The sequence below is a fragment of the Ammospiza caudacuta genome, chromosome 26, assembly GCF_027887145.1.
Source record: "Ammospiza caudacuta isolate bAmmCau1 chromosome 26, bAmmCau1.pri, whole genome shotgun sequence".
Taxonomy (NCBI): domain Eukaryota; kingdom Metazoa; phylum Chordata; class Aves; order Passeriformes; family Passerellidae; genus Ammospiza; species Ammospiza caudacuta.
The window spans coordinates 2,674,170-2,697,329 of NC_080618.1; positions in this window are offsets into that span (position 1 = coordinate 2,674,170).

Here is a 23,160-nt window from a genome sequence, read left to right on the forward strand (position 1 = left end):
TCAGGGACATTCTCCAGAGACTGGTGTCCTGTGTCACCGTGGACGCCGGGCTGCAAATGGAGATTCTGAGCCTGACGGAGGAACACCCTGCTCAAGTGGTTTTGAGCCTCCTATGCTGTGCCCCAACGTGTGTCAGGTACGGAGCATAAGTGCCTCAAGAGCTCACCGGCTCCTAGGGCCCCTTGCCCTGTCCAGTGGGCTCTGCCAGACAGGTAGAGGGCTGCAGGAGCCTTGGGCCCCTCTGTTTCCTGAGCCTCTGACATGCTCCCTCCCTGCCCCTCAGCGCACCGGGGCTCTGTCCCCCGGCCCCACACAGCTGAACAGGGCACGGTGCTGATGCACAGCTCTGGTCCCACAGAGCGGCCGCGCTGATGTGGAGAGCCATGGGCACGTCCGGAGTGTCCGCCCAGGAGGTGCTTCCAGCGCTGCTCTCTGCCATGGAGGAGCAGCCGCCCTAGGGCAGCTTCCCTTGCGGGGACAACGAGGCCGTCCTTGCCCTGGCTGTGAGTTTCTGGAGCTTTCCTTTGCTCGCCCTCTCGGTCACCTCTCTAGCAGCTCTCCCTGCTCTCCCCAGCCTGGGCTGAGAGCTGGCCTAGGGGCAGGCTCAAGGGCAGCAGGCTGCGTGCTCCCCCTGCGTCTCCCCTCGGGCCCTGCCTCATGGACACCTTGGCACTGATCACTACCTTGGGGTAGGCAAGTGCTGCTTGTCTTGCCAAAGGGCTGCTTTGACTCTTGCAGGCAACTCTGGTGCTGTGGAGGATTGCCCCCATGTAAGAGCGGCACTCCGCCATTCTATTTCATTCTCCCCAACTGTTTGTGGCTCTGTTCTTGCAAATTGTCACTGCCACAGAGCAGATGCCAGGGGACGTTGAAACCTGGAGATTCTGGAGAGCGTGCCGGGAGGAGCACAGCCTTCCCTGCCTACCCCACAGGTGCCAGTCGCCCTGTCCTTCCCACGCCCTTGCGGCCAGGGCCAGCGCTCCCAGAGTGACCTGGCCTTTGCTCGGCACGCTGGTTTGCAGTGCAGACCATGAGGACTCTGCTCTCCCGACTGGGCTTTGGCAAGAATCTGCTGGCTCTGGAGCACAAGCAGCTCTGGGGCACCCTGCTCTGTGCTGACACCCAGCACTATGCAGCGGGTCTGCTGGCCAAGGGGGGATCCCCTACTCATGCCACCACCGCCAGCATTTGTGCCCCCTGCCCAGAGTGCCCCACACAGTCCGCGGGGCTGTAAGCGAGAGGGCCTTGTCAGCGAGGGAGGGCCGAGCAGACTGGGAAAGGCTGGGAGAGGAGGATGCCCAGAAGCAGCTGCCTCCCAAGGGGCCATATGCCCTTGCAGAGTGCTGGGGAAAGATCAGACCTCTGTGAGACCCTGCCTGGGAGAGGTCTGCCCGCCCGGCTCAGGGCCTTGGTGCCTTTTTCCCCTGGCAGGGAGATGCGCTGTGGCTTGAGCCCCTTGTGTGACCACGTGGCCTCAGACCTGCTCAGCCTGCTCGTCGGGAAGCAGCCCTGCTGGCATCTGCCTGCCCTGGCCTTCTTTGTGGAGGTGAGCCTGATGGCCAGCGCTGCTTGGCTGAGCCGCCTCCCAGCTCTCTGGCCTCTCGTAGCTGCAGCCGCCTGGGACGGTGCCCGCGCCCTGTGCTGCTGCCTGTGCTTGACCCTGGTGCGGCTCCGGGCTCCTGCCAGCTGACTCCTCTGGCACTGCCCTCCTGTGCCTGACACCCACCTCCTGGAGTGTCTGGACCTGAGCAAACACGGTCCCAGTGCCCTGCTGGTGGTATCCTGGCACCTGCCCAGCCAGTGCAGGGACAGGCTGCGCCTGGCACTCAGAGGCCTCGTGGTGCTCAGCAAGGAGCTCTCGCTGGTGAGAACGGGGCAGTGGCTGAAGCCACGCTTCAGGCAGTGTGGGGCTGGGCAACGCAGACCTCTGGTCTTGGCTGGGCTTTGGCAGCAGAGGCAGCTGCTCCCAGCTCTCCTGCCTCCTGCTTCAGCTGCCCCAGTGCCCCAAGCAGCTGTTGGTGCTGTGGCCGTTCACAGCTTCACAGCACAGCCTGGTCTTACACACAGGGAGAAGGAATACGCGGCCTGTATCAACACCTGGTGCAGCACCTGGCTGATCCAGATGCAGAGGTTGTCCAGATGAGCCTCTGTGTGCTCACATTTATGCTCCAGGACAAAGACCTCCTGCTACCCAGCGTCACCGCCCTGAAGCTGGCTGAGTCCCTCCTGCCACACTTTGAGAACTGTGCTCTGTAAGGCTCTGTGCCCCCAACCAAGGGCACTGGACATTGCCTGGAAACTTTGTGCTCTGTGCAGTTCCGAGCCGTTGCCCCAATGGGCCCAGAGCAGTTGGTGCTTAGGACTTTTCCTTTCCTTCCAGGACAACAGCCACGTGCAGCTGCTCTCCATTCAGCTCTTCTGCAAGGTGATGGAGCTGGTAGTGGAAGAGGGGGAAGAGCTTCTCACAACAATCGTGAACCAGAGTCTGCTCCCCCTATTCTTGCACTGGCACGATGAGAACCTGCACGTGGCCGAGGTGAGGTTTTGTGCGATGCTGCCGCATCCCTGGCAGGGGGCTCAGCCGCCTCCTGCCCTGGTGTCTGGCAGGCTCCAGCCTCCCCTAGCCGTGGCGCAAGGACACAGGTCCTGTGCCCTGGGCTCTGGTACCACCTGCAGCTCTCTGCCGCTCTCCAGGCCTCTTTCCAAGCCCTGCTTTGTGCGGCACGCTTCCTGAGGAGGAGGGACCTTGAGGAGCTGGTGACGAAGGCGCTGCGGATAAAGTTTGCTGAGAGCCTGGTAAGGACAGCCCGGGAGCCCGAGCCCTGCCCCCGGAGCTCGGTGTGGGGGCCTGGCAGCTGTGGCCCTGCCCAGTGCCGCAGCCAGGCCCGCCAGCCTGCTCCCCCCACGCTGCTCCCTGCCCTGGGCCATGCGGGCCGGCCCGGCCAGTGCTGGGCGCAGGGAGCGCCCGGCCGAGGGGCAGAGCCCACACCGAGCCTTCTGTGTCGGTGCTCCCCGCAGCTGCTGCAGGATGAGAGCCGAGCGGCTGAGCACCTGCGCTGGGCCCTGCCGCACCTGCAGAGCCCACAGAGGCCCCTGCGAGAGGCGGCCGTCAGGTTCATCGGTGAGCCAGCAGCCCGGCGCCCCTCCCCGCCCCCAGCCTGGCTGCTGCCCCGGCTACAGTGAGAGCCGCGCCCGGGCCACTGCAGCCGGCTGGGATGGCCCCGGCAGGAGGCTTTCCTTGGATTCCCTCAATCTGGCCTCTACCTTGGCTCTGTTCCTCTCTCTTCCAGCTCTTCAAGCCCTGAAAGAAGAGGAGAGTCCATCGTGCATGAGCAAACTGCTTCAGATGACCTTTGAAAGAAGATCTTCAGGACTTTGTCTGACGGATCAGATGTACCAGCGTCCATCGGCGATTTACAGTGCCCATTGAAGATGGGACCGCCTGCAAAGCAGGATGGACCAGCTGGAGCTCCAGGCACAGCTCTGGCTGCTCACAGCTGAGCCTGTGCGAAGCTCCAGGAGCTCCTGCCATCTCTCTCCCTGTTGGCAGCTCCCTCCCTGCAGCCCTCAGGCCCTGCCCATCCCCTTTTCTGCCTCCCAGCTCATCCCTTTGCTTTGTTTTCCCTTAATAAACTGTTTGGGTTTTTCACTTTACTCACGTCTCTGTGGAGCTGAAGCAGCGCAAAACCTGAGCCCGGGGACGCGCAGCGCCCTGCTGCCGTTCTCCTCCGTGCACGGACAGAGAGGAACAAGGGCAGCTCAGGCTGCAAAGGTGCCTGTCCTGCTGCTCCAGCTGCACAGCACCGTGGAGTTAAAGGTCGTGCTGAGCATGCTGAAGGGAGCAAGGACCCTGGGTTTTAGAAGAGCCAGCTCAAGTATGCTGTGAACCCAGCTGTGCAGGATTCCATGGCAAGCATCCACTGAGGGCAAAGGAGCTTGCAATGCCGGAAGGTTTCACAAAGAGATTCCTGAAAGAACAGCAGTGCTCCATCCCTACACAGGGACAGGAAGAGGGCAGAAGCAGAGACCGTCATGGCCTAACAGGGAGCTCTGGGTGTGCCTAAAAGCAAATGGAGCAGCAGCAGCAGCAGGGAGGGGCTGAGACTGGGAGGCGCGACCGTCGCAGTGGCTGCAGCGCTGTCAGTCAGTGCCTGCAGGCTCGGTGTGGTTCTGGCAACTCTGGTCTCCCCACAATGAGGAATGGCAGCCCCTGTCTCAGGCTCAGTCAGAAACGCAACCAAGTGAGACCAGAGGGAGGAGACCCTTCCCACCTCTCTTGGGCAGGGCTGCAAAACAGCCGCTGCGTCTTCCTGCCCCTCTGTTTGGGCTGTGTTGAGCCCAGAGCCGGCCAGCTTGTGTCCTGCTGTCCCAGGAGCGTTCTGGGCAGGCAGGAGGAGGGCTGCGTGCATGGCAGAGCGTCCTGCAAGGGGCTCACCAGAGCCTCCTGCGGGAACAGGCTGTGGGGTGCGGAGGTTCTGGTACCTCACACCATAACCAATATGATCTAGTGAAGCCAAATTTATTATCCTTTAAAAGAGTATGTTTAAAATAAATCTCTGCTGTCCACGCGTCTCTACCTAATACATGATTGGTTAATCCTAGGTGTTCACGCATCTAAAATAGAATGCTGATTGGATCATCTTATTTTTTACGCATCTTGCTGAGGTTGTCTGGCCTATCCATGGCTCACTTTCCCAAGCTTGCTGACAAACGTGCTGAGTCCCGATGACTCTTCTTCTTGTGTCTTTTTCGAGGACATACCAAGCCCAATTCTGAATATGTCCATAATTCATTCTTTGTGAACGTGTTCATTGTCCATTATTACAAGCAGGCTGGATTGTGCATCGTCTGAATATGGCCACTCTCTTGCAAAAACTCCTCCATTCTGTCTCTGAGCCAGCATTTGAGCCGGTTAAACAAAATCCTCCCTCTCACGCTGTAAAGAATGTGGAATTAGAGCTGGAATGTGACCCTGAAATAGAAGCAGCTAAGCAACTAAAGTAGAAAAAAGTTAGTCCAGAAGCTATTGTAGAAGGGACTTTTCTCTCCAATGATGTAGAAGCTTTTCCTGTAGTAACTAATGCTGCAAGTAGAGTTTGAAAATCTTTCAATTGGAAGATTTTAGAAAATATGAGAGCTGCAATTTCACAATTTGGTTGAAAATGTCAACTTGCACAGTCACTTCTGCAGTATATTTTTCCATCTAACACATTAATTCCAGCTGATGTGCATACCCTAATAAGACTTAGAATGCCACCCCATCAGCAGGTGATGTTTCATAAAAGCTGGGAGGAAAAGTGTGCTCAAGAAGCTGCAAGAGCTAGAGTGCAGGGTGATCCTCTGTGTGGTTTAACAGCACAACAGTTACTTGGCAAAGGGCCCGGGGCTACTGCCACTGCCCAGGCTAGGAGCATTGATCAAGTCTTACAGATGAGCCAACAACTAACACATAATTCTATTCTTGAATTTCCAGATAAGATACACACTATGTCTTTTACACAGATTTGTCAAAGAAAGAATGAAGACTTTGATAAATTTGTAGACAAATTGCATGAAGCTATCTATAATCATTCTGATTTCAATTCAGACACAAAGATACAATTGGATGGACTTTGGGATCATTTCTCCATTCCAAATGACTTTCCCTTCAGTCACAAGAGGCTTCCATCTCTTCCAAAAATTGCCTGCTGAAACTCTTCTGCTCCCATCCTAATCAGTTCACTACTCCAGCATAACCCTTGAAGCATGGACAGATGACTCTTCAACTAATTATAGTAGAAAAGAAGGGTATTTATTGCAGCCCTGGTCACATGTGAACTAGTTTCCAAAGACACGTGCAAGGAGTTGCAGACTCCTGCTCTCTATTTCTACAGAAAAGGTTTTGCATTAGGTTTCTAAGGACCCATAATACATAATTATTACCTGCCCGCTTCGCATTTTTATCAGCTGAATATCTATTACAGCTGCGCAATTGTATTCTCTTAACTGGATTGGTGGGATTTTGAAATGAGGGAGTGGTTGTATGGGAGGAAGAAAGCTGTCTTCCTCATGGTGAACTCTCCTCCCATGGCCAGTTGGCAAGACCTTTTGACCTGCTGCTCATGGTCCAAGCCTCTCCTAACTGTTCAATTATTCTTAAGGCAAGGTCTTTCTATGGTCTCAGCTTCTTCACAATTGCTTCCTCTATCCCTGTCACTCCTAGCTTTATGTTCCTAATATATTTGGTACTCTTTAACTAAGGCACATGATTTCTGCTACCTGTATTACTAACTTAGCTTCTTACCTCATTTTAAAATCTTAACTAAAATATGCAGTCTTCTACTATCCCAATTCTATTCCCAGCTGGGCCCTCGACCCATCTGCACTTTTCAATTTTCCTCATTAAATTTTCAGCTAAGCCCTTGACTCACCTCAGGCACATCCCCGACTGCCTCTCTCCCAACAGCTCAGAGCTGCATTGCACAGCGCTTGCTGTGCACCACAGAGCACAAAGCAGGCTGGCCTGGTGGGCCTGAATATTTCTGCAAACACTCTGCATCTCACACCTTTGCTCTGGCTCAGTGCAGAACTGCAGGGTTGCAGGCGCTTCCTCCCAGAGCTGCGTGAGGCGCTGGCTCCTGCAGATGGGCCCTGCCAAGCTGTCCCTGCCTCACGCTGGCCTCGCTTGCCTGGCACAAGTGCCGGGCCTGAAGGAGCTGCCCTGTGCTCCAGCCTGCCGAGCAGCCCGGCTCCCTGCCCCGGTGCCCAGAGTGCTGCACACACTGCTGGCCTTTGCCAGGAGTCGCAGGGCAGCCGGCAGAAGAGGAGGAATCCTCAGGCAGCCCAGCGGCCCACGGCTGCCCTTGGCCTTTCTCTGCTCCTGGGCACGCTCCAGACGGCCATGGCCCCCAGGCCGGGCTGTGCCCAGCACGGCTGCGCTTCCCCTCGGCAGCAGCCAGCTGCCACCTGGGCTCTGAGAGCGGAGGATTCGCCGGCTCCCAGCAAGAGGCACCCAGGGCCCGGCTGCTGCCTCTTGCAGCTCCAAGGGCCTCCTTCCAGCCTGCCTCTGCCGGGGCTCAGGCTGCTCCGGCCTCTGCCGGGGCTCTGCTGGGGCTCCATCCTGGGCACAAACCAGGGCCCCTCAGAGGCTCACAGTGAGCCCCCCACAGCCCTTGGCTGGATGGCACCTTCCTTCCCAGCAGGGCCAGCCCAGTGGCACTGGGCCCTGCAGTTCCCTCTCTGCCACACAACCTGCCAGTAACCCTGGCACAGTTCCCGTCTGCTTGAGCGCGCCAGGCAGCAGATGGGGCTGGGACAAGTCCCTCCCAGCTGTCCCTGTTTGCATGGCAGAAACCTCTGAGGGTGGGCTGGGGGGCACCAACCAGGGCCCCTCAGAGGCTCACAGTGAGCCCCTCACAGCCCCTCCTGCCCACAGCCAAATCTCTGACCCCTAGGCTGGGACTGGCTTCCTTGGGTTCCTCCACCACCATTTCATGTCTCTGTACCCTGCATTGCTCTACTTCAATTCTTTTGCCATTAGATAAAGCTGAACACTCCACAAAATAACAAAAGAGGGCAACAGACACAGTCAGAGGACAGAGCACCTCTCCTCACAGGAAATGCAGAGGGAGCTGGAGTTATTCAGTTTTGTGAAGAACAGGCCCCGGGGAGACTTTATTGCCACTTTCCAAGACTTCACAGTGGCTTTGAAGAAAGTGCGGGACATCTTTTTTAACAGGGCCAGTTACAATAGGATATGGACAAATCTTTTTAAACACTAAGGGCATCTAATCAGAGTAGGTCTAAGGAAGAACTTGTGTACTCAGAGCATGGTGCCACACTGGCACAGCTTGCCCCAAGAGCTTGTAGGTGCCCCATCCCTGCAACCATTCCGGCTCCGGTGGCAACGGGCTCTGAGCAACCCGATCTCTTTAAAGATGTCCCTGCTCATTGCAGGACACTTGCACCAGAGGACATTTACAGGGCCCTGCCAGCCCAGCCCAGTCTAGGATACCTCACCATTTTCATTTGAAGAGCAGCAAGAGTGGAGGTGAGGAGGAAGGGGGCTCATCTGCTGCCTTGGGCTTGAGTGGAGGAGGAGCCCATCCCTCAGAGCCTGTTTCACCTGCAGCCCCTTCACATTTTACCTGCAGGAGCTCCTTGGCAGACCAGCGCTGCTCCTCGTCTGTCTGCAGGCAGCAGCTCAGGAAGTCACGCAGCAAAGCCGAGAGGAGCTTGGGCTGCCGCAGCTGTGGAGTCCCTACTGTGGCTATCAGGTATGTAGCCTGGAGAGAAAGGAGACACCAGGCTCCACCTCCTGCTTTCACATCTCTAAGGCTCTCCCAGATCCCTTTGTTTAACCTCTGTTCTTCAGTGGCAGTTTGTGCCCTGGCACAGATCCAGAGATGACTTTCCTTTACCAACCAAAAACCCAAACCCCGATGCAGCCACAGCTTTTCCACCATCCTGCAGATCTTGCCTTGGCAGCTGATTTCATTGCCTGACCTAGTTAGTGGGAACTACATCAGCAAAAGGACATTTGCTTCTCTGAGGATTCATGCCAGCTTGAGATGGTTTTTGGAAGAGGGACTTTGCTATACTAACTGATTTCAAGGGTTTGTACATGAAAGGCATCTCTGCAGTGCTTGTTGGTCCTTTAAGCGCACGTGCCCTAGAACAAAACTCATCCAGCTTTTTGTGCTGTTCTTGAAAACAATGGGAATTGGAAGAAAAGAAAGAAATCCATCAGTTAATACCCAGGTAGGGAAACAAACATTTACAATCTCCTCTTCAACACAGACACATTAAGATGCCTGCACAAATGTATTGGGATGAAAATGCCTGCTTGGGCACACAGGAGCCACTTGCAGCTCCGTCTCTCAGCAGTCTGAAAATTTCAGCTTCCCATTTTTGCAGCAAAAGAAAAATTGTCTAGGTCAGAAGAAGGAGAGGTTCCATCCCTATGGACACCCTCTAGTCATTTGGCTGCTCAAGTCAATGCATTAATGGTAGGCCCATGCCAGAAAGTGCCAGAGAACAAACAGGAGGTTTTGGCAGGCTCTCCGCATCACCAGGCTCTGGCTTGGTGACGTGCAGAATGTTGCTAGGGCTGGGAGAGAAACACGGTCACTGAGTGTTTCAGCAGCACTGCACAAGAAGCAAAAGAGACTCTGTGCATTACACCCTCATGCCCATGTTTTCCAGTGAGAAGAAACTGCACACAGGGTTAGGTTCCTCTCTAAAGACCACGGTTTTAGAAAGTTTGTTGGGTTTGGATTTCCTTCCTTCATTTCTTGAAAGATAACAACACTTTTAAGATGCTTTTCCCCTGTTATTAAGGCCATCTACACAGACAAGAGAACTGGAACCACTAACCCAAAGGAAAGTGTTGAGTGAGAATGGAGTTTGTTTGGAGTTTGTTTGCATGTGGTAAGGCTTGAGTTCCCCCACTGATGCAAGCAAAAGTACAGCAGATGCTGATGTGTTGCAGGGACATTTGTAGGAGGGGACCTTGGTGGAAGTAGTTGCAGCAGATGGCAATGGGATTTTGTCCAGTGGCACACAGGACATGGGACAGGTGAGAAAGACAGTGGGATCAGTGAGTATTTGCTCCTTACCGTGCCAGAACTTTCGCCCAAGTAAGGAGGTTCTTGTTCTATCATTTCAATTCCCACAATTCCAAAAGACCATATGTCCACTTGGGGCCATATGGTTGACCTGTCACCACTTCAGGCGCCATCCACCAAGGAGTCCCGGTTACCGAGCACCGTCTGCTCTGCTCAGGGCTGAGCTGAGTAGCGAGGCCAAAATCAGCTGAGGAGAAAACAAAATACTGGTTTTATCTGAATTCTGTGCAATTAGGAAAGCAAGCAAAAGAATTCCCCAGTAGAAGTTTGAATTTGCTCTGTTGAATCTCCTGGCATTGGCGACTTTAAAACTCCCCCCATGTTTTACACTGCCTCTAGCAGTGGCTTTTGTTCTTTGGAAACTTTAGACTCATAACTCCCTCCCTCCGGAAGGGAGCTACACAGAGCAAGGCCACTCTTGACTGCTTGTGGCTCCTTCTACCACTGTGCACGTTGCAACTGTGCCCTCAGCTCGCAGCAGGGGTCCCTGCACTGCCACCAGCACCATTTTTGGGGAGCTGGCAGTCACGCCAAGCAGCCCCACACCCACATCCCTGGAACGCTGCACCTGACCAAGAATATACTGACCCAGTTTGACAGAACCGTCCGTTCTGAGAAGGATGTTGTCACTCTTCATGTCTTGATGGATCACATCCTTTGAATGAAGAAAATCCAGTCCTTGCAGGCACTGAGCGAGAAAACAGAAACAGAAGGGCAAAAATGAGTGATGTGATTTCATCACACAAGAAGGGAAACAAAGAATCTAAAAGATTCCCTCTCCAGGGGAATGGGGAGTAATGGCACAACAGTCATGGCCACTGAGAGGAAGAGCTTGCTGCTCCAACACTTGCAGAGCAGGACCTTTCTGAGGAAAGGCACGTCAGCTTTTGAAAGAGCAACAGCACCTGCTGTTGTAGGCTGTCCCCTGCCAACCAGCCAGGATGACTCCTGCTGCAGCGCATGTGCTCAGAAGCAAAGAGCATTCTGGCTGCACTCCTATCCTTTTTAGCTGAGCACTGAGAGAAACGAGTCTCTCTCTTCTTTCTTTGCTCTTTGTTTCAAATCCTGCCACCAGCACCTTTGCTTTTACAGGCAAGGAATGCAGTGAAGACAGACTCCAGGCAAACATTTAGAGAGGCAAGGAGGAGAACAGCAACTACAAATACAAGAGACAGAGCGAGAATACAACAGCAGGAGATAAGAGTACTGGCACTGAGTACAGGGAGTGCAGGGGCACTGGCAGGCCTTTCACTTGAGATGCTTTTACTTGCCCATAGCATAGCAGCAACACAGAAACAAAGCTCGGCACAGGAAACCTCTCCTGTTCTGAGCCCCTGTTTCCCAGACAATCCTGCCCAAGCCCTTGGAAACACAGATGGCATTGCTGACCTCCCGACTGATGGCTGCCATCTCATCTTCAGACAGGCAGGTCTGGCTGACGATGTCGCTCAGGACACCTCCATCCATGTACTCTATAACCAGCAAGAGTTCCTCGCCCAGAAGGTAGCTGAAAGAAGGAAACAATGGGGTAGAGATGAACATGCATGGCTACGTTGATTTTTTGCTTCCAGGTTTCTTATTTCCAGATGCCTTTGTGACAAGGACAGAATCAAAGGAATAGACATTCCCTCTTGGCTGTGCATTATTTGCAATCTGTGCAGTCTCATAGAGAAAGACACATCTGTGAAAAAGGAGATGTCCTAGATGGGCAGCAAATGAAAAGTGCAGTTTAGAAACAGCCCAGATATAAAACATGCCAGGCATGGTGTTTCTGGAAATAAGCACCTAGTCTTCCTGTCATGCATAGCAATGGCAAAGAGGGGCAACAATCCAAGGGAAATCCACTTTAGGATGGTTCATCTGCACTTAAGAAACTTTAAAAAATCAATCCCAAATAAATGTGGAGGCAGTGAACTTTGAGGCTATTGAGTTAGGAAGATACAGCTGATCCAGGTTTTGAATAATTTTGGAGTAATTATCAAACTAGGTGTGCCAGGGAAGACTCATGCAGACAAGATGCACTCTCTTCTCATCCATTGGAGATGAGTAGAGAAATATGAATAAATAAAAATTAACAGCTTTACTTGCTGCCACTGACCAAAGTGGGTTTTTAACCTCTCATGTTTGCTTTATGTAAACACACATCCATGGGATAAGACCATGACCTCTCACCTATCTAAATAATTCACAACATTGGGACTCCTATACCTCTTCATGATCATTATTTCATTAAAGGTTAGCTCCTTCCTCCTCACTCCTTGAAGATTTATTTTTTTTATTGCCACCTAAAATGACATTGAAAATCAGGAACTTGAGGGGTTGGTGGCACGAGACCACAAGGCACGTGGAGCGAGTGATTTTGCAATGACACAGCTGAGCTGTGCCAAACTGCCTTGTGATTAGGCACTGCAGTAATCAGGAACTGACATTCCAACAGCCCATTTCTCTGCTCCCTTGGGAGCCAGTTACAGGACACGTGGGACCACTGACATTTTGGCTTGACCACTTGGTAACAGCGGTGTCTCAGTTATCACCCACAAACCTCTGACCGCACTCTCTGCTGCTTTGTTTGGGACTCAGAAGAAGGAATCCATGCCTTAATACTCTGTGGATACATCTTGTGATATGGGCAGGGCTTAGGGCTTTCAAGGACGCCTTGCAGATCTCTCCCTACGTGCAGTTCCAAGTGCAGCATTGCAGGTGGCTAAGGAACTACCAGTAACTTTCAGATGGATTTGCTGGCAGCCAGAAATGAGAATTCAGGACTCTGAAGCTGTAGCCCCAAAGAGCAGTGAGGTGCTCGCAGGCACCACCTTTGTTTTAGCAATGGAGAGCGAGTGAGCGCGTCCTTCTCTGAAAGGAACCGCTGCCCTCCGTGCCTTCCTTCCGGCAGCTGAGGAGGACAAAGTCCCAAATGTGTTCTGTGGGCTGGCACCAGTCTGTGCTTCTTGTGCCTTTTCAGCACAGCTCTGCCCAAAGCTCCAGCCACAGCTCACACCAAGGGGAAAGCCCTCAAGTGCAGCAGAGCCTGCAGGGGCTGTTGACATTTACCTCTCCTCCTGTGGCACTGTCGAGTGCTCTGTAAACATCTCCAAACCCCCTAGAAACAAAACAGAAGCAGAGAAAGGAGAAGCTGTTTAGATCTTGCAGTGAAAGCCAGCCCACACAGGAGATCTCTGCTGCAAGTGTCAAAACCTGCAGGATGCAGGAGGGCTCTGCCAGAAGGGAGATGATGCATTTTCCTCTCAAGTGCATGGGCACTGGGCCTGTTCCTGAAGCACTGGGGTCCAATTTCTAAAGGGAGTTTAGTCTTTCCTCTTGGGTTTCACTGTCTAAACAGTGTGGTTCCTATCCTGACCACAGAGTGTTTCCCTCTTCAAACCAGGGGAAAGAATTGTTCCTGGGAACTGTTATCTCACAGCTTTGATAGGGCATAGGTTGCTCTTTCAAGCAAGGAAGTTTCTTCTCTTTTCATTAGTGTGCCAGTATGATTTTGAGACATACACAAAATGCTAAAGAAATTAACACAGAGCTGTCCCACACTTGAGAGACAAGGAGACCTTCCAGGTCCTGTTGCTTGATGCAGGCAAGACCTCGGTAGCAAGGCATCTCTGACAATGCCTTCTGAGCGCACTCACAAATTCTGAGCAGCATTGAGAGATGGGACTGGGGATAGATTATCCCCAGTGTGTGATCATCTTTGCAGCTGTCCTGACTTCACGCTGGATAGACATTCCACCCCAAACACACCTGGCCCACGGTTGTGCAGGAGTAACTGCTGTTGGACTCACCCGCTGCCAATATAATTCAGATGTGTGTATTTCATCAGGGGATTTTCAGTGGTGTTCACCATTCTCCCTGAGGGAAACAAAATGCAAGATGCTGACTTTAAAGCAGAGATCCCAGCTTCCAGGAGATACAAAAGGCAGCCCCAGCGCCTGGAGCTCTGAGCCCTTTGTGGTCGGCTGGGTAACAACAACCACAACCAGGCAGACAGCCCTGCAGCACAGGTGGCCAGCACAGAGACTGATTTGTACAGTCTTTTGAAGAGTTCTCTTGACAGGAAACAAAGCACAGGGACATACAATCCCAGGAGAGGAGGACATCTTCCCCACCTTTCAGCAGTTTGCCAAAGGAATGCCTTCCCATTTGTAAACCAGAGCAGCTCCAGCTGTAAACAATCCTGACGGGGCTTTCAGCATCAGGACCCTGACCTGTTTGTGAGCAGGCTGAGCTCAAAGATGCCCCTCTCCCAGCTAAGGAAGGCTCCAGCCTCTGCAGTCCCTCCAGCCCTCAGGGACAGGGCAGCAACCACAACAAGGCTGGCAAAGCCCCAGCATGAGCACTGACAGGCACTGATGGGAAGAAGCCAGAGTGAGCCTGAGCCCCAGACAAGCTGTTGCCCCCATTCAGGACACAACAGGATGGGCTTTGAGATCAGCCACACTGAGGCACAGATCAGTGCCCTTTTTGTCCCAACAGGTGATGGCAGACACAGAATCCACTGGGCTCTGGTCTCAGCCCCACCAGGTCTCTTATCTGAGAGCACAGCACTGGCAGCTGTTACGGGCAAGAAGCAGATTCATTGGGTTGTGCTGCAGAATCACAAAGGGCTTGATGTGTTTTCCTAGAGACTGATCTGAGCAGGGCCTGGGCCAATGGGTAGGATTCTAACAGTCATGGGAAAGAGTGGGAATCAGGTATGGAAAAGTGCCATGCATCTGAGGGATATACCATGGCTGGGCTGGAGGCCCTCTCCTGAGAAATGCCTGAAGTACAGCTTTATCTGATCACGCCACTTGGATGTGTCTGCTGGACACATCTTGATAAGCATAACACTAGAAGATTAAATAAAGTTTGTTATCAAAGTCTCTTTTTTTTCTTTGGCGGCACATGGAAAATACCTTGTGCTCACTATTTGTCCTGTAACCTGATGTTCTTTCAAAGTAGTTCCTATTGACAAAAAGATAGCATTCTCTTATTGACAAAAAGATAGCATTCTCATGAAAATAAACTGCAGATGTAGTAGTGGTAACAGTAACAGTCATAAAAATGACATCAGTAAAATGTGGGGTAGAAGGCCTCCTTCGGGATGGAGAAAAACACAACAAAAAAACCCCACCAAAAATGAACAACACAAAAACAATCCCACCCCATCCCCCTCCCCCAAAAAAAATCCCCAACCAAAAAGACAAAACTCCAACATCAGTCCATTTCTGTGAAATTTTTTTGCTTTGATGACTGGTTGCAAGTCAGGAGTCTAAGGAGAATTTAGGAAGCTAAAAATTCTGTTCAGTTTGGCCACTAGCATACAGGACTTGCCTAGATCATTTGCTAGGTCACAGCCTTCTGCTGATCCAAGAACAATCCCTGCTTCAGCCTTTAGCAGAGAGGGAAGCTCAGGCAAACCCAAGCCAGTCCCAGGTGCCCTCAGAGGCAGCAGGAACACCCAGAGCTCTCTCGCTGCCTCGGAGCACAGCACTGCCTCTGGGGAGTCCTAAATGGCCCTGTGACACCGAGCTCAGGAGGAGCATTTGGTACAGCTCTGCTGACACCTGCACACAACACACTGTCCCTCAGATAAGAAACACCCCAGACGTACCCAGCAGCTCCAGGTACTCCTCCTCAATCTCCTGTTCCCGGGATGTGCCCGAGCCTGAGTTCCCAGGTTTCACAGAAGGGCTTCCTCGAGGTGATGCTGCTGCAGCAGCAGGTTCAGAGCCCATGATGTGCTGGACCTGGAGCATTTCTGGTGGGCAGTGTTCCTGTGCCTCACTCCTAACTTGGGGTTCTTCATTGCCACACATTCCCTGCAAGTCTTCGCAGGCTGCCCGGTGAGATGTCAACACTTGCACCTCAAGTCAAACAGAACAAAGCAGTCAGACACTACAGCTTGTCCCTGTCAGCCAGGAGTCATCGACTGTGAGGAAAGGCAAAGAACAGACTGACAGGGGATACAACAGCTTGTTTCAATCCTCCATCTGGGTCACCAAGTTCCACTGTAAAAACACCTCAAGAAAAAAGGAGAGCAGGAACAGGCCAGCAGGAATCAATTTGGATGACTGCTGGCCAAAAGGCCAAAGGACAAGTTTCACTGTCCAGGGCTAATGTTGAGATTCAGCACACCAGGAAATGTCCTTCAGAGTGACTGTGATACACACACTACAGCAGCATGGCACTCAGAGGCATGGCCCCACTCCCTGCTGCTCTGCACTGGAAAGGCAAGAAGGGCAGAAACCACCAGACTGGTGACTGCAGTGGCTGCATCCCTCTTTCACTCACTTGGTTTTGCAGAGACTGATGGAAGTGATTAAGTTTCTCTCTGATGATTTTCATTTCTTCCTCCAGCTGCTTATGTCTTGCCTTGATCATACTGTGAGCTGTCTGAAGCTCTGCATCCAGCTGTTCCTTCATGCTCTCTAACAAAAAAACGAGAGGACATTTCATGAGTGGAGTGGCTGCCACTCTTTCATTCACCTGGTTTTGATGATCGCCCCTCTGCTGATGGAGATTCTCCTCTTGAATTCTTCCCATGTCTTCCTTGTTCTTTCTCTTCACTGCCATGATGTCACTCTGAGCTTCGGGCAGCTCTGCTTGTGGCTCTGCCTTGATGTTCTGTACACACAAAAGCAGAGCAAGGGACTGAGAGCTGCCATCAGGCTCAGCTTTTTTCCTCTTGCAGCCTCAAAATCACATTTATTCAGCCATTTCCTTGTGCTTCCCTCCCCACATCTGCCTCCATTACAAACCTCCTGTCCCAGGGCTGATCTCTGCAGATTGCAAGGCTCTGTGCTTCCATTGCCTGTGGGACTCCTGGCCTCCTCAGTCCCAAGAGCTCTGGTTTATTCCCCTCTCCCTGCCCTTCCCTCTGTGGCCTGGCCAGTCAGGCTTACCTGGCCATTCTCCTGTGGCTCTTCCACCTGCTGCCTGAGCTGCTCTTCCTGCCCTCGGGCTGGGAACAGCTCTCCCTGAGTCTGGCATGGCAGCTCAGATGAGGCAGTGTGCTCCTGCTCTTTCTCTAGAAGCACCTGCACAGAAAGCAAGAGAAGATGGGTTTCAACTTCCCATACGCCCTTTGTGGGCCAAGACTCACAGACTGCTGGGCTCACACGTTCCCAAAGCACTGTGCTGCTGTTCTCCTGGGTCATTCTCTGCCCAAGGGGAGGCACAGATTCCAAAGTGACCCTGGCCCCTAAAGACCCTGATAGGAATTCTGGCCTGCTGGTGGTGGATGAATGCCAAAAATCCTGAGGCCCCTGAGCAGAATTCTGGCCTGCCAAGTGATTTTTCACAGCCGAGTCTACAGTGACTGCTTCTAGCAGGGCCTGCCAAAGGGAAACACCCTATATGCTTGCACCTGCTTTGCAACAATAGGCCAGAATTTTCCGAGCTCTTGGCCAGATGAACTTGTTGAGGCAACTTTGGTTGCCCCCTCGTGGAAAATCCTTCATCGGCTCCACTACCACCGTGAGGGATGGAGATTGAAGCCTCCCTACCAAGAACTGAGACTGAGACACCCGAAATTCTGATCCAGGGGTGCTGGCCTAACTGAAGCAGGATGCCTACAGATGTGTTCACTGGACCTAGACTGGTTTCCCATATAAAGCAGTCCTGAAACAGTGGGTCACACTCACTGCTGATATTGACTTATTCTGCTGAGAACATGGACTGTCTGTACCTGTCTTCAATACCTTTTTCCCCCTCAGCGATTTCAATAGACTTCTTCTTGATTGTACCTGTTTCCCCCCTCAGCAATGGACTATAGTAGAACCTTAAATTAACCAAGACTTTGAGATCTTCCTGACATGACTAGGCAAACTCTATTGGCTGGACTACGAGGACTTGGTCTCTCCACGTTTGTTAGCTATACTCCTGTCCTGGTTCAGGGCAAATTTTGGAGAGAATCCCCAAAGGGTCTCCTCTAGGAAAGCAGATTCATTTGGCCCCTCCCCACAACTGGTCCAGGAGAAAATACCTCCTTGGAAAAAAGTGGAAAACCAGTTTATTAAACAATGAAACCTAAACAATAGTAAACAATAAACCATGTTGTTGTTCCAAAAGAGATGACAAACTGAGAAAGTCCCCTCTCCGGTGCTGGAAATGTCATGGGCCAGGCCTGGCCCAGTGGGCCACAGGTGCTAGCTGACGGTGCTCTTCTGGGTGTTCAGTCCAGAGCAGGTTTCAAGAGATCCAAAGAAAAGGGAAAAAAGAAAAAAAAACACAGTCCAGGGAACTTCTTTGCCTCAGCTAGCTAAATCTAACTAAAAGAAATGGAGAGCTCTGTCCCGTTGTCTGTTCATCCACAGACAACACAGTCCAGGAGCAGGAATGTGGAGGAGTGAGTGCAGTGTCTGAAAACAAATTGCACACTTCTTCTCTCCCCCCTTCACTCTCTGCAACAAGTCTTTAAGGTGCAAAACTTATTATTCAGCATAAACAGAACAAGATAACTGGGGATAAAAGCATCATATAGTCAACCTAGGACAACTCCCTCTCTCTTTCTCCCTCTCTTTTCTATTCTTTTCCTCTCCCTCATTCCTTTCACGCATTTGCTGTGGTCATTCTATAAAGGTGCATTTGTTTTGATTGATACTGCAATCCCCTTTCCATGTTGTCTGTTGTACTCTGAGATCAGTTAACAAACCATCACCACCCCTGTTCGTATGAGCAGATCTTGACATTAAATTGGCGTCACGGACAGGATTCTGATAGACAGAGGGGTCTGCAGGGCTGTTTGTAGTCTGTATCAGGGGAAGGAGATTTGCTTCAGCCACACCTAGCTCCTCATCCCAAAAGGGTTGAACCAAGCTGGAAAGCAAGGAAAGCTCTTCGAATTTCCTGCAAACTGCGCGCGCCCAGGTGAAATACATCCCCATACTCTATTGAGGGTTCTGTCTTTAGAATTTCCCAAAAGATCTCTTAGTGCCAAAGGGGAAACTGTTTTTGTTTATGTGTGAATTTGGAGTGTCTGGGAAGGAAGGGACAAATTGAAGAAACTAAGCAGGGCCTCCCAGGCAGATTTTGTCTCTTCATCCAGCCAGGGAAGAAAAGGGGAATACAGCAAAGGCTGTGAGATTGTCTAACTTAAGTTTGCACCTCCCTGTCGTGGTTTTGGTCCCTCCATAAAATGACTGAAAACTCTAGTGCAAAAGTTAAAGCAGAATTTTCTGTTCTGCTTGCTAAATACAATGCCAAGCCTTCTCCAAGGGGGGAGGTTTGGGCAGAGAACAACTGGTTTAATTTAGAAAATGTCATAGATAGAATTTGTTCTTTACAACATAAAACAGAATTTAAACTGGGCAAAAATAAAACCATCCTCTGCTCAGTTTTGGGAGCTTGTCTCACAGCAGCCATAGAAACCCATTTTAAGCAAAGAAATGAGGAAATAGCAAGAATAGATTCCCTTTAAAACCTAGTTGGAATTTTGCAAAAAGAATTAAAGGAAGATAGAAATGAGATCTTTATGTTGCGAGCTGCCCTTAGAGAGGGACTTGCTAAGAATTCACATCAAACTGATTCCTCTACAGAGGCAGAGGAAAAGGAAACTCCTCAGATTAAACAAATCAATCCCCATAAGGAACTTGAGGCAGTAAAAAATTGGGGAGAATACTGCTGTCCTCACTTGAGACCCTTGGTTCAAAAAGAATAGAACTATATTAATGATGAGGAATGTTGGGGGACTGTCCTAGGCTGATGTTATGAGGTTTGTGTCCCCATTCATGTGTTCTGTTTATGTTGGATATTATGTTCTCTGCCTTTAAGACTGGCTCTAAAGAATGAAAGTTTTGTTTGGGTTTTTTTATTAGCGTGGCAGGACACAGAGACAGGGCAGTACATAGTGCTGCTTTTGCTTTTTTGCTTTTGCTTTTCGCTTTGCTCTCTCGCTCTTGCTTCTGCTTTGCTCCTGCTTGCTCTTACCTCTGCTCATTAGCTAGTTTAGCTAAACAGTCCAAATTTCTTCCTGGACCATTCCTACTTTCCTTTTTTGAACCAACTTGAACCTGCTCCGGACTGGGACCTGGGAAATACCGAGAGTTTGCACTGTGTGGCTGCAGCAGCTGCCCCAGCGCTGGAGAAACTGAGAACAGCGCGATCACCCCCAAGAGAGAGACTATCTGAATTTGTCATCTTTTTTCAGAGTGGTGAAAGAGTGGTGTAATCCGGCATTGATCATTTTGTGTGCTGAGGGGTGCTGTGCCTGTTAAATAAACAGGTTCTTTCAACTTCTCTCCGAGGAATTCTTCCTGAACCGGCTGGGGGGAGGGGCCGTGTGGGTTTGCTTTCTGGAGGGGCCTACCTTTAGAGACAGGACAAAACCAGGACAAAATTTGGCGCCCAATGCGTGGGGCTCAAGAGAGAGTGGCAAAACCCCTGTTTTGAGTGCATTTTGGTTGCCATTACTCTGTGTTTGTATAAAGCAGATAATAGCCATGCTTTTTGAATTCATAATGTCTCTTGGGGTGAAGACTTGCATGCCTTTCTGGTCCCTAGGGTTTTTTAAGATCTTAATACCTCTGTGGTCCCTAGGTTTATTTTCTTATCCAGAAATAGCTCTAGTATTGTCCCTAATAGGTAGTTTTTACAGCAGAGGGGCAGTGACCAGAATAGCTCTCCTGCTGGGCTCGGTGGTAATGATTTGTAAGAAGTTTATAAACATGCTGAGGTCTTCTTCAGGTATAAATGATTTGTAGCTATGGTTAGGTATCCAGTTTGTTAGAGAAGGAGTAGGGGATGAGGCTTTTCAGCCTTTGCTTTCCTTCTTCTCCTCTGAATCTGTTGCATCACTATTGAAGACTGTCCAGTTTCCCCTGAATATTAAAGAGACCATCTTTCTGGTATTCAATCTGGTAACCTTCCTCTATACAGTCTGCTGCTTCTCTAGAATGAGGGCAGAGTTTTCTAGACAGGCTGATGAGACCCTAGACCCAGATGTGTGTTGTGCTGTGCTGTAATGTCTCATTTTAGACTTCCAGGTAACTTCCCCAGGTGTGCCTATACCTCTCTCCCTTCCCCCTTGCCCCCATGCTGAGTGAGTCCTGTCAATCAGGCTTAACATTCCAGCAAGGCGTTGTGTGGTTGGTCAAGTTCAAAGGATGCCCCTCCGGCCCAGAGGTCATTGGCCTGTCTGGGTGTCATCTTCCCCTGAGACCCTGCCCCTCTCACCTGGTTGGTGGCTCACCTGTACCTCCCCTCCCCCTGTCCCTGAGCTTAAAAGGTGAATCAGACCATGCAGCCGGGATTTCTGTTGGAGCAGTTGCTCATGTTCAGACCTCTGTAACCATGGAATAAACCTCTGGACATTAACCCCTCCAGCAGAATCCATCCTTTTTCTCTTCACCATCGCCTGAAGCCATTCCTCCTGAGGTAAACGGGGTTCCTAACAAGCCTGGACCTGTTCAGTGCCCAGCTGCAATCTCCAGCAAGCCAAGGTATCTCTGGGGTGATACACCGCAGTTGCTGCCTTTGGCCCAGCAGCAAGGGTCAGACTGGCCCAGGCACAATATAACTGGTAATATTGGGAGCCATATTCCAATATTTGGCGTCCCTGAGGCAGGCAAAGTGACTCTGCAGCCCGAGACGGACTCACAGTACTTCGGAGAAGCTTCTAGCAGCCGTGCATCCAGCTGAAAAGGGCTTTGGTTGCATCGCCCTCAGCTAGAGACTTTGGGAATATTCCCAGAAGAAGTTTTGTGGACTGTTCGGTGCCTCTGGAAAGCCCAGCTCCTTTCTGGTGAGCAGATTTTTCAGAGGAAGAACAGGGTAGCCTCTCTCGCCCATAGAGAGGTCCTGTTCCGGTGAGGAGACCTGCCTGTACCCAGCCAGCTACAGCTTCCATTTCGGGTGAGTATCTCTGCTCTCGGTAGAGCAGAAGCTCAAAAACAGACTCTGCCGTGAGTTCTGTTCCTTTTTTTGCCTTTGCATTTTTGGCTGCACAGCCCCACAGACGGGAATTCATTGCGTTCTAACTTTTAGCTTTCTGCTGCGTGTGTCACTCTCTTTTGGAATTTGCGCCGGAGCGGGAGCACTCTGCCCTTTACCCCGGCTCTGCAGTGCAGAGTGCTCAGCTCTCTCCGCCGTGGTCAGGGGTTCTATCTCTCTTCCTCTCTCTGTGCGGGGGAGGGGGGGCTCTCCACATGGTCAAGGGATATCTCTTTCTCTCTCTCTCTCTGTGCGGGGGAGGGGGGTTTTCTGCACACGCGGCGCGGGGGGGCCCCGGTTTTGGCTTGCCACGTGGCATGGCTGCTCTCCCTGCTCCGTGGGGGGGCTGCATTTCACGGCGGGGGAGGCTTTGTTTCTGCCTCAGCTTGGCAGGGCGTGCCCTGCTGCTGCTGCCCGGGAATTTTAAAAGCAATATATACAGCTGCATTGTGAAGCTTTTGTCTGTTTGCTATCGCTTTCCTATCTGTGTTTTTTTTTAGAAATCGGTAGCTGATTTTAGCTTTGTTTTTGGTCAGGCGGGATTTAGTACTTTGCATTTTTACATCTAACACGGGTTCGAAACTCAGCATTGTACAAAAAGGGATGTATTATAATATTGTTAGCATTTTAGACAGTGGTAATGTGAAGTTCTCAAAGGGAAAATTGAAACAGTTTATAAGATGGCTTTTCCTCCACTTCCCACAAATCTCCCCTGAAGAAATCCACAATATTCAATTCTGGGATAAAGTTGGGAATGAATTGATAACCATAGGACAATCTGGCAATGCACCCTCAGCTAAATTTGTGTATTGGAGTTTACAAATTCGAACAGCATTGCTCAAACAAAAGGAAATGGAGAAAAAGCCAAATGTAAAGCCATGTACCTCTGCTCTCCCTGTTTCTCCCTCTCCTAGCTCTAAAACCCCTAAACCTCTTTCCCTAAAACTTGGTATTTTAAACAGAGCACACTCATTGGGAAATCCACTCCCAGAGTCTGTTGAAATGCCTGAGTTGCCCTGTCCACAAGGCCCTGGCCAGGCTGCGTGGAACCTTCCCCAATCCCTTGTGTCCCATCCTCTGAAACCCACAGCACGTGTTAGCTTTCCAGAGAGCAGTGATGCCCAAAATGGCCCCCAGTCCCTAGGGGGTCCACAAGATGGTGGATGCCACGTGGCATCTTCCCAAACCTGGTCTTCTTCTTCCCAAAATCCTCTTAAGCATCCTGAAACTCCAGCCCCATCCCCCTCTCCTCCTATTCCCTGTGATACCTTCCCCCCTCCCCCTCCCTTTCCTGCAGTACCCTCAGCTCCACCCCTCTACTCCTCCCAGGGGGCGTCTGCTGACGTGATGTCACCAGGTGTCCCCGTCCCCTGCTTGCCCCCTGACCCCGCCCCCTGTTCCCACAGTTTCCCCGCCCCTTGCCGGCCCCCTGTCCCCGCCCCCTCCCCGGGTTCCCACGGTGGGGACACACCCACTGCCATTTCCCAAACCTGTATCTGTAATCCCAATGCTTCCAATTCAAGGGATACAGAGCAGGGAAGAGCAGATTCAATGCATAGTCCCATGTTGTCACTGGCTCCTGTTACCTTTCAGCCTGCAGCTCAGGGGGGAGCAGCTCCAACTGCTAATTGGAGTT